The sequence below is a fragment of the Notamacropus eugenii genome, chromosome 1 (assembly GCF_028372415.1).
Source record: "Notamacropus eugenii isolate mMacEug1 chromosome 1, mMacEug1.pri_v2, whole genome shotgun sequence".
Lineage (NCBI taxonomy): Eukaryota > Metazoa > Chordata > Mammalia > Diprotodontia > Macropodidae > Notamacropus > Notamacropus eugenii.
Genome location: NC_092872.1, coordinates 305743571 through 305754223, shown reverse-complemented (window position 1 = coordinate 305754223; position 10653 = coordinate 305743571). Strand labels below are relative to the sequence as shown.

The following is a 10653-nucleotide window of genomic DNA, read 5'->3' as shown; positions in this document are numbered from 1 at the left end:
CAGATAACAGTGAATGAATCAGCTAAAACAAAAAAGGGCCCCAAATCTCATCTAAGGGGAAATTCCCCAGAGTCTCTAATACAGTAAGCTGGAGATACAGACATGATTGAGGTGCTGGATCCTCTACCTGTTGACTCCTTCCTAGAGTCTTTCCCTCCAGAGACATGAAGAAAGCCTGGAGCCATATGTCTTCTTGCTCAAAGATGATCATGAAGAAGCCCATATCTCTTCTCTCAAGTTCTTAGCAACTTTACACCACATACATATGTGTAATTGAGTAATTAATCTCCACTAATGAAAAGAGTCATATAAATTAATCTTAAGTCACAAGCTATGCCCATTATTATGTAAGATGCATGCAGGTAGGTGTATAGTAATCATTCATGGGAAGGCAGTAGCAGATAGGGGAACAGGAAAAACCTATTGCAGAAGGTGACATTTGAACTGAACTTTGAAGGAAACCAGGGATTCTAAGAGGTGAATATGAAGAGGCATAAAGATGGGAAATGAACAGTGGAGGATTGATTAGTTTAATTGCCTAAAAATGAAAAGCCTAGAAGTCTCATGGAAAAGCTTGTACTTTCAACATTTCAAATAAAATTCAGAAGGTGACTCCTTAACACCTCACTGCTCTGAAATGCCCCACAATCTATTTGTAGCTCATTCCAGCATTCATATATGAGACAAATGATTATTAATAATCAATTAATATTGGGAACATCCAAGGTTTTTTTCCCTTGCTATACCCTCATTCAAAGCCCAGTTCTACCTAGCAAAGGACATTGTTGATAGATTAGACTGTCCAAATTCTCTGGTTACATGCTTCCTACCCCCACCCACCTAGAAGACATCTATAAGGGCATTTAATCTAGGTGGAATTCTTATCCTACCTTTGTTCTTTGTTTGCTACTAGTTACAGTGAAAGATAGACCTTTTTGTATAGACTACCTGAGGCAGGAGTGGTTTAACCAGAAAGGAATCTCTCTTTGTCCATGAGTGACATGATCAGAGGCACATACCCAGCCCCTCATTATAATAGGCTCACCTCTCATTATAATATTTATTCATTCATTAATTGTTATCCAGTCAGTTATTTTCTGTCTATTGGGAATACTCAATCTTTCAAGGGTATATAAGCAATGAGTGGCCTCCAAGATTTGTCTTTGGTCTACAAGAGAAAGCTAAATGACCATCATTTTATAAATTATCTATTAGCTGTAATTAATAAAATTGGTTATTAATTACCCAGAAATTATGTCTTTCAGATTTTTGATACATTGCGTATGAGAAAAGTGACTGAAGCATATTATTTCCCTTCATCTTATAGATGAAGAAGTAGACATTTTAAAAAGCAGATGTAAGGAAATGGGAAATTTTTTGTTTGATATAGAAAGTATTACAAAGCAATTGGAGCTGTCCTTCAGAATCATGATGTCTCTTGTCATTCAATGCCACATCACAGATTATGGCTATATTTCAAATGAAGTTAGAGTGCAAAGTATTAAACACAGCATTTTCAGCTATTTTTCAAAGTAATCTAGCACAGCTACGAAGACATAGTGTCATTTAAAATGACCAAAAGCCCGGATGCCCAGAAAGCTAATTAGTTTAGTAGACACATCAATTTAAAAAAATTAGGTGCCTAATTTTTCATATATATATATGCTAGGCATTGTAAAGTGGGGAGGGCAGGGGTGGGAGTGGGAAGGAGACTACTCAGAAGTTTAACACTCTCAGAAGTTTAACACACAGAAAAAAAATATCAAAGGCACTGGGCCTTTGATATTTTGTGTACTGGAAGGCAATCAAGACCATCACCAAAGAAGACAGTACTACCATGATGGTATTAAATGCATGCCTAACATGAGATTGCCAAGTTGTCCATTCTTTCGACTGTGATGTCAGGAAAAATTCTCAGTGAAACTGGCTCATAGTATGCAAGAGCATAATTTTATCATTGTTAATATTTCTTCATCTCCATCAGAAACTAAATATATGAGATCAATAATGAAAATAATAATAATTTGCATTTAAATAGCAATTTATGGTTTATGAAGTGCTTTTCTCTCATCCACTGGCTGAGATCTTTTATATGCAAAGATATTATTTTATATGCAAGAAAATTAGTAACTTACTCAAAGGCATACAGGTGAGTTAGAGTTGAGACTGAAAAACAGGCTTTCTGACAAGTTATATTGTCTTATGGAAAGCTGGGAACTGAAAGAAGCAGAAGACTTAACATTACTTTAGAAAAAGCATGATTGAGTATAGTATAAGATGACAAATGTTGGAGTCAGGAAGACTTGACATCAAATTCTACTTCAGACATGTGATCCTGGGCAAATCCTTTCACTTCTACATGTATCAGGTTTCCTGAATTGTTAAATGAGGGGGCTGGATTCTGGCTTTAAATCTATGATTTTATCATCCTGTGACTGATGGTATTAAAAAATTGCTTGTCACTAAAATGCCTGGTATTAATATATTATAGCAGAACCTTGAAAACTATCTGGAAAAAATTGTTTGGGGGTGGGAATGGAAAAGGCATATTTCATTAGAGTGCCATTATTTTCTCTTATCATAAAATATCATATTATAATAAAACTAGTCTGTTACCATGTTGTAAGTATTTAGACACCTTTTGCTGAAAAATAAATGGAATTTTTGTTCCCATATTTTAGTATTTCCGTAGCTTATTTTGTTTTTAAATATTTTATTTTTTCCAGTTACATGTAGAAACAATTTTAACTTCATTTTTTTTATTTTGAATTCCAAATTCTCTTCCTTTCCCTCTCTCCCCTCATTGAGAAGGCAAACAATTTCATATAGGTTATACACGAGTTATACAATCATGCAAAACATATCTCTATATTAGTCATGTTGCTTATCACAACTTCTACATACTGTAGCAAAAACAAGAAGAGGGATTTTTCAAACATTATTAACTCATGTGGATTTTTAATAACTCTTAATATGATGAAACACCACCATCTACAGGAACAATGATAGTGCTGCATTTGCCAAGCTTAAAGCAGAATCTGAGTATCTAATCTAATGATTTTACATACTACAATGCATAAAGTGAATCCATCCAGAGGTACAGATCACACCTCCATTCACTTCTCACCTTGTACAATTGCTGTCAGTTTTCTCCTCTAAATCTCCTACAATACTTGACTATTGCTTTTGTTTTGTTTCTAAATGGAGAGGATAGGTAGGGGGGAATTGTTTGCTAAGTCTCCAGACAAAAAATATTCACCAAAAAAGTAAATAAGTGTTCCACAGAATATCCATCCATCATCCTGTAAACCTCTAGATCTCTTGACTTTATAATGGTAAGAAGAGAACACACTAGCAGTCTATCTGGTATCCTTTATTTTCCTCTTTGATGAAAGTATCTCCTTTTCTGAAGACATAAATAATAACAAGAAATGGGCAGACAGATCACTCATTACATATTATGTAAATCCTTATATTGTCAGGTTAGTTTGGTCGAAGTTGTATATAAGATTCTTTTGATCTTGGAAGCATCTCCAGAAGACACATTATTTTTCTCATTAAAATTTTGTAATTGTCTCAATATTCTGTGACACATTTTCCATCAAGCTGTTTCCATTTAAAAATTATTGATTTTAAAAACTAGTAACTTAAAACTGCTATGAAACAAATGATCCACAAAACCATTCCTTTTCTCCTGAAGCTTTTATAATGTACTGTAATAATTAACTAGTCTTTTATTTATAAACCAAAACAGCCAATTAAAACAAAGAGTTCTGAGATTTTTCTTCCATCACTGATTAAGACAGGAGTAGCAGGTGTTATACAGAATATTCATTTAGCCCTACAGGCTTTCTCAGCAGATTTTGTGACCTTGCCAGCTCCAGCAGCCTTCTTGACAGGTGCCTTGGTGATGTTATTTACAATAGTCTGCCTCATGTCATGATCAACAAAATGATCCAGAGGAGGATAATCAGAGAAGTTCTCAACACACATGGGCTTTCCTAGAACCATGTCAACAATGGCAGCGTCATCAGATTTCAGAAATTTAGGGTCATCTTCTGGCTCCTTATCAGAACGGTGATCAATCTTCTCCTTCAGTTCAGCAAGTTTGAAAGCTATGTGAGTAGTGTGACAATCCAGAACAGATGCATAAACAGTACTGTTCTGGCCTGGATGGTTCAACATAGTGATATGTTTCGTGAAGCCAGCTGCTCCCATGGGTGGGTTATTCTTGCTGCCATCAGCCATATTGCCATGGCAGTCAGGTTTGACAGAAATGTTCTTGACATTGAAACTAACATTATCCCCAACCAGAGCCTCAGTCAAAACTCATGGTACATTTCAACAGACTTCACTTCAGTTGTAATACTGACTGGGGAAAAGATGATTACCATACCTGGTTTTAGAATACCGGTCTCTATACAGACAATAGGTATAGTACTAATAACGCCAATCCTGTAGATATCTTGGAGGGACAGACACAAGGGCTTGTTGGATGAATGAGTTGGTAACAGGATGCAATCCAAAGCCTCAATCAGTATAGTTCCATTGGCATTACCATTCTTATGACTGAGCTTCCATCCCTTAAACCAAGGCATATTAGAGCTTGGCTCTATCACGTTGTCACCATTTCACTCTGCAATTGGTATGAAACCTACTGTGTCAGGGTTGTAGCCAATTTTCTTAATATAGATATTAACTTCCTTGACAACTTCCTCATATCTTCTATATATAGCTATAGGGGAGGTCAGTGGAATCCATTTTATTGACATCAACAATCAATTTTTTCCCACTTAGTGTGTAGGCCAGAAGCGCATTCTCCCAGGTCTGTCTACCTATTCTTTGAGACACCAGCTTCAAATTGAGCACCAGCAGCAGCCATCAGGACAGCACAGTCAGCCTGAGATAAGGCTGTAATCATGTTCTGTGTCCTTGAGCATTCATAATAGTCACGTAATACTTGTTTGTCTCTCCAAAGGGAGATATCAACAACAATAGCACATTCACATTCAGTCTTCAGCTTGTCCAAGACCCAGGAATATTTGAAGGAGGTCTTTCCCATCTTAGCAGTCTTTTTCTTGATCTTCTCCATGGTTCTCTCATCAGTTCTGTCACAGTTGTAGATAAAGTGGCCAGTAATAGGGAAGTTGTCAGTCTATCTGTCAAATTATGGTAATGGTAATGTGTCTTTTCAGTGTCCATTTTTGTGGAGGTTTAATGATGATTTCCAGCCTGGGTTCTCATAGCAAACCCATTATGAAAAACAGGGGATGCATTTTTAAAATCATTTTTCTCCATAATTATTCTCCACCAACTAAATGAAATAGAAAGAAAAGTCTCATGTATGGAAAGGACACTGGACTTGGAATAGAGCCTTGGGTTCGAGTTCCATCCCTGATTCATAACAAATGTGTGATTCCAAGCAAGTGATTCATGGTCTGTGTTCTCTATTCTGACCTGTAAAATAGGAATAATAATTCTTGCACTTCATACTTCACTAGATTCCTGTGAGTTTTACCACCAAAAGATGTTAATAGCTACATACCAATTCTTATTCATCATAAGGATTGTATCCTTTGGAGTCTCAATTTCATCTGGGTGGTTTGTGCATTCCCCAAAAAGCACTCAAATGAAGTATACCCTTCTCCTCTTCATACTTCCAGGCAATTGCTCTTAAGCAGCTTTCAAGAATCTACTAAAATATATCTTAATTTTTTACTTGAACTTGAATTTTAATGACATGTCATCTTTTGTACCATCACACAAGGAGCAGCTAGATGCATGGTGGATAGAACACTGAGTCTGGAGTCAGGAATACCTCAGTTCAAATCTGACCTCAGACACTAACTATGTGACCATGGGCAAATCACTTAACCCTATTTGCCTCAGTTTCCTGATCTGTAAAATGAGCTGGAGAAGGATATGGCAAACCAATTCATTATCTTTGCCAAGACCTCCAAATGGGGGTCACAAAGAGTCAGACATGACTGAAAATTACTGAACAGTATAAGATGATGAGATCATAGATTTTGAGCTAAAAGAAACCTTAGAGATCATAGAATCCAACCTTCTGTTCTTACAATTTAGCAAAACTGAGGTGAAATAACTCTCCCAGGATCATGGGTAGTATCTGAGGTGTGATTTGAACTCCAGTCTTCCTGACCCTAACATTTGACAATTTTTCTATTTTGATTTTGAGACTTAGTGACCTTTTGTCTTCAGCTAAGCCTCTCTATGTGGGATTACATTGAGACCTTGCCAGGGGTATGTAAATTTGAATGTTTATCCAATTAGAACTTGGCACTGGGTTCCCCACCCACTAGCAGATGTCACATTCTTTGTTGACTGCTATATTTCAGTGAGTTTTAGTCATATGACCTTGGCATAATAGAGTTGGTCCTCCGCTGAATCAGACACATATTCTTAGATATTATGTGCAACATTTCCCAGCATATAATTGATAAGCAAGCAAAAAGCACATACTGTAGTAACTAGCACATAATGTGTACTAAACAGTAAAATGTTTACCGAGCTGATTTGAGCTCATTGCTTTTCTACTTTCTGGAAGTCCCCCAGACATAGCTTTACCCTGAACCCAGGAGATCTAGGAAACATACAGCTTGTTTTGTTCCCCATAGCCACTCTCCTTCAAGTAGGCAAAAGAATGCTTCATTTACTGGATAAAAATTTAGAAATTACTTTATCATTCAGATCCTAGGATATAGATGAATTCAAGAGAAAACTGAAGCTCTCATAATGGTTTTCAATCTTGGCTGTCTTATCTTAGCAGGATTTTCCAACATCATCTGGCCACAGGTAGTCCATGGCTAAGCAGAACAAGTTCATTCTGACAAGTATCCCAACCAATTAGGGAGTGACTGAACAAGTTGTGGTGTATAGTTGTGATGGAATACTACACTGCTATAAGAAATGATGAATTGAATGATTTTAGAAAATCATGGGAAAACTTACATGAAATGGTGAAGAGTAAAGTGAGCAGAACCGAGAGAACACTGTATACAGTAACAGCAATATTGTTTTAAGAATAAATTTAAGTGACTAAGTCATTTTGACTATTACACAAATTAAAAATAAAGGACATAAGAAGAAAGACATTATCTGCATCCAGAGAAAGAACTGAAAAATAGAAGCATGTATAGAATAATTTTACATTATATGTATAGATATGCATATACATACATATATACATATATATGTGTATATATATATATATATATGTGTGTGTATATATTTGTGTGTGTGTTTGTGCCTAATGGTAATCATCTCTAAGGTGGGACAGGAGAGGAAGGAAAGAAAAAAAAGAAATTTACATGATAATTTTATTACATATTTAAAAGGAATAGCAATTTGTACATAATAAATTTCAACTTTATGTGCAATCACCTTTTTTATTATGCTATTATGGAAATGTTTATTTTATCCCATAAATTAAAAAGAAGAAAGATATCTACTGCCACCATTGATGATCCTGACATCCCTCTTTCCTCAACCTTAGGTGTAACATGTCTTTGCCATAGCTACATCTCTCCTCATTTCCTATAACCATTCCCAGACAAATCTCCCTCCTCCCTCACAGTTATTCCATGTAACAGAGTGGGACAGAAGCAGAGACAGTGAAAGAAGTACGTCAGGAAAACACTTTGGGAATCTTAAAATACTAAATAAATAGCTATGTGTTTATATCAGGGACAGGTAAGTCAAATCATTCCAGGCTACACACCAATAGACCTAAAGCTGAAGGAAACTTGGAGGCAACTACGTCTGACCTCCTCTGACTAAGCAAGCCCAAGTTGTATATTTCTTAGAACTTCTGGGTTCAGAGTGATCCTATGTCCAAGGGACTTTCAGAATAGAGGAAAACGAAAAGCTCACATCAGCTCAGTAGCTGATCAGCTTTATTGCTTAGTAAGCATTATGTGCTAGTTGCTATGTACTTTTTATTTGCTTATTGACTAGATGCTCATATGCAAGTCCAATATTTCTTTACCTAAAAGGGAGAGAATGAATGCAAAGAGGCAAAAGCTGGTATTCACAGGCCACATGTTGACCTCTCCCTCCCTATCCAGAGAATTATAGCATGTCCTCCTCACTCCAACCTGACAGATAGAGAAGAATTAACATTTCCCCCCATTGGAGTTTTTTAATCTGTTTCTTATTTTCAGCCCGAAAAGGCTACTCTTACCTGGTGTAAACATACCAGAAACAATCAGAATAACTGAATATGTTCTAAATTGAGTATTGGGGTCCATTATAAATCGTCATACCTCTGTAGAAGCAGGCTTCCCAGACTCTTCTGTATGGAACAGCACACTGTGCATTCTCTGGAGACAGAGTCCCATTGGCCAGTTCCTATATTATATGCACATGAGAAAACTGAGATCTGGAGTGATTAAGTGAATCTCATGAGGCCACAGTAGTATCTTAACAAATTCACACACTATGAAATACGTAGTATAATAATCTCCATTTTACAGATAAAGATAGCTATTATTAATTGATTTAGTCTGAGCCAGGATTTGGAACTAGGTCTTATTTTACTGCTTGCTCGGTGTCTCTTTTACTGTAGTACATAGCCTTTTCAGAAGAAAAAGCCAAAGATAATAGCTTTCATTTATTTTGTATTATGAATCCACAGGTCAGAATAAAAGAGAAGACAAAAGGAAGAGATAGAGGGATATACAGGGGGAAACCCGTTTAATCAAAAAAAGCCATAGAGTAAAGAATTGAAATTTTAGCTCCCAGATAGGTATTCCATCTCCTAATCAGTTAACTTTAGTAAATGGTCGTGCAACTTTTATGTAAGGACAACAAATTGCTATTTAAAGGCCATGATTGTGGCTTGTTTTCAAATTGAATTACACAACACAAAGCTATTCCATTTGTTTCACATTCTTTGTTTAACATTATTTATAAGAAAAGAATTTCTGGGAATGAATGATGGAATTGTGATTTGGGCTTTTCTTGTACATGTGAGGCAAATCATCTCCACCCTACCTTCTAGTCACATCTGGATGTACTTCCAGGTTATCTATTTGTATCTTTCAGCAGCTATAAGGAGGGATTATTGATGAACTAGCAAGCAGATAATATGCTCCAAATTCAATCGACTATTTGGAATATGACTCATTTATCATCAACTGACTTGCTCAGGCAGAAAAAACCATAGGGAGATTGGAAAACTATGGGACTGATAGGGAGAAACACATGTGATCAGTATTCCAAGAATTAGGAAATTTCCTCCACCACTGTAGGAACAACTAGGGAGAAGACAGGTTTGCCACAGTTCTACATGGGTGCTCAAGAGTTGAAGGAAATTCTGAGATATTGTGAAAGGTAGAGGATATGGAAACCAGCCTTGATGGGAAGAGATTGTTGTTTTAAAAATATGAAATGTGAATCAAGGGACATATGGTAGAAGGAAAATTGTCTTGGGTCTCACCTTCCTCTGTTGGCATAGTATACGTGCATGAGTGGAGGAGAAGATGGGGAGTGAGACAAGAATTCATGGGTGTTTGTGGTAGCTGAGATTTGTGGCTAAGCTACTGTAGCTAATGTATCCCAGTGTGGAAACAAGCACTGAGAATAGCTGTGAGATTAAATCCAATCATGTTTATCTGAATGGTAACCATTAAGTGCCTACTATGTGCTAGGCATAATACCAGTAGCTTGGAATACAAAGGGAAAAACAAAAATACCTCTGCCCTCAAGAGTCTTACATTCTAGCCAGAAGAACTGAGCTTGGGATCTTCAAGAAAGACATGGGGATGGAAAAAGACATGATAATCTAATAAATACAGCCTTTTACCAAAGGTATCATTTGAAGTACATACTTCAATTGTGACTTAAAAAGTTACTCAAAGTAGGAGGATACCTATAAACATTTTTGTTCTTCACATTTCTTCTTTCCTCTCATATGACAAGTGATCCAAAAGAGACCATTTGGGGGGAAGGGGCAATAATCTATACTGCTCATACTTCGTAGTTCACCATGTTCTCACAATATACAAATGTTTTCTTCCAACACTTGAAAATAATCATTTAGCAATTAGCCTACTTGTTTGACCCCAGGGATCAGAGGCTAGGATGGCATAACCTTTTTTAGGAAAGCTCTCCAGGGCAGAACATGATGTCCGAAACAGACCTTTGAAATGCTTCGGAGGATAAAGATAATATTACTTTGATAGTGCAATGGCTCTATAAGTGTAACAGTGGATAGAGTGCTGGGCCTGGAGTTAGGAAGACTCATCTTCATGAGTTCAAATCTGATACTTACCAGCTGTGTGACCCTGGACAAGTCACTTCATCCTGTCTGCCTTCATTTTCTCATCTGTAAAATGAACTACAGAAGGAAATGGCAAACCACTCCAATACCATTGCCAGGAAAACCCCAAATGGGGTTGCAACGAGTAACATGCAACTGAAAGAATTGAACAACAAATTGAGCATTTGTTATGCAAAGCAAACACTTTAGAAGACTTTTGGATGTATACACACATTTATGCATGTGTGTGTGTGTGTGTGTGTGTGTGTATCAGAATAGTTTTGTAATTCCATTTGAAAAGAAGCCACAAGCATGGTCTTTAAATAGTAATTTTTTTCCTTGCTTGAAAGATGTGTAATAAAATATTAACA

At 36.5% G+C, this 10653-nt stretch overlaps 1 pseudogene; it reads right to left on the bottom strand.

Annotated features, from left to right (window-relative positions):
- Positions 1 to 3831: 3831 nt before the first annotated feature.
- On the bottom strand, positions 3832 to 5098 carry LOC140525400 (elongation factor 1-alpha 1 pseudogene; annotated as a pseudogene).
- Positions 5099 to 10653: the final 5555 nt, after the last annotated feature.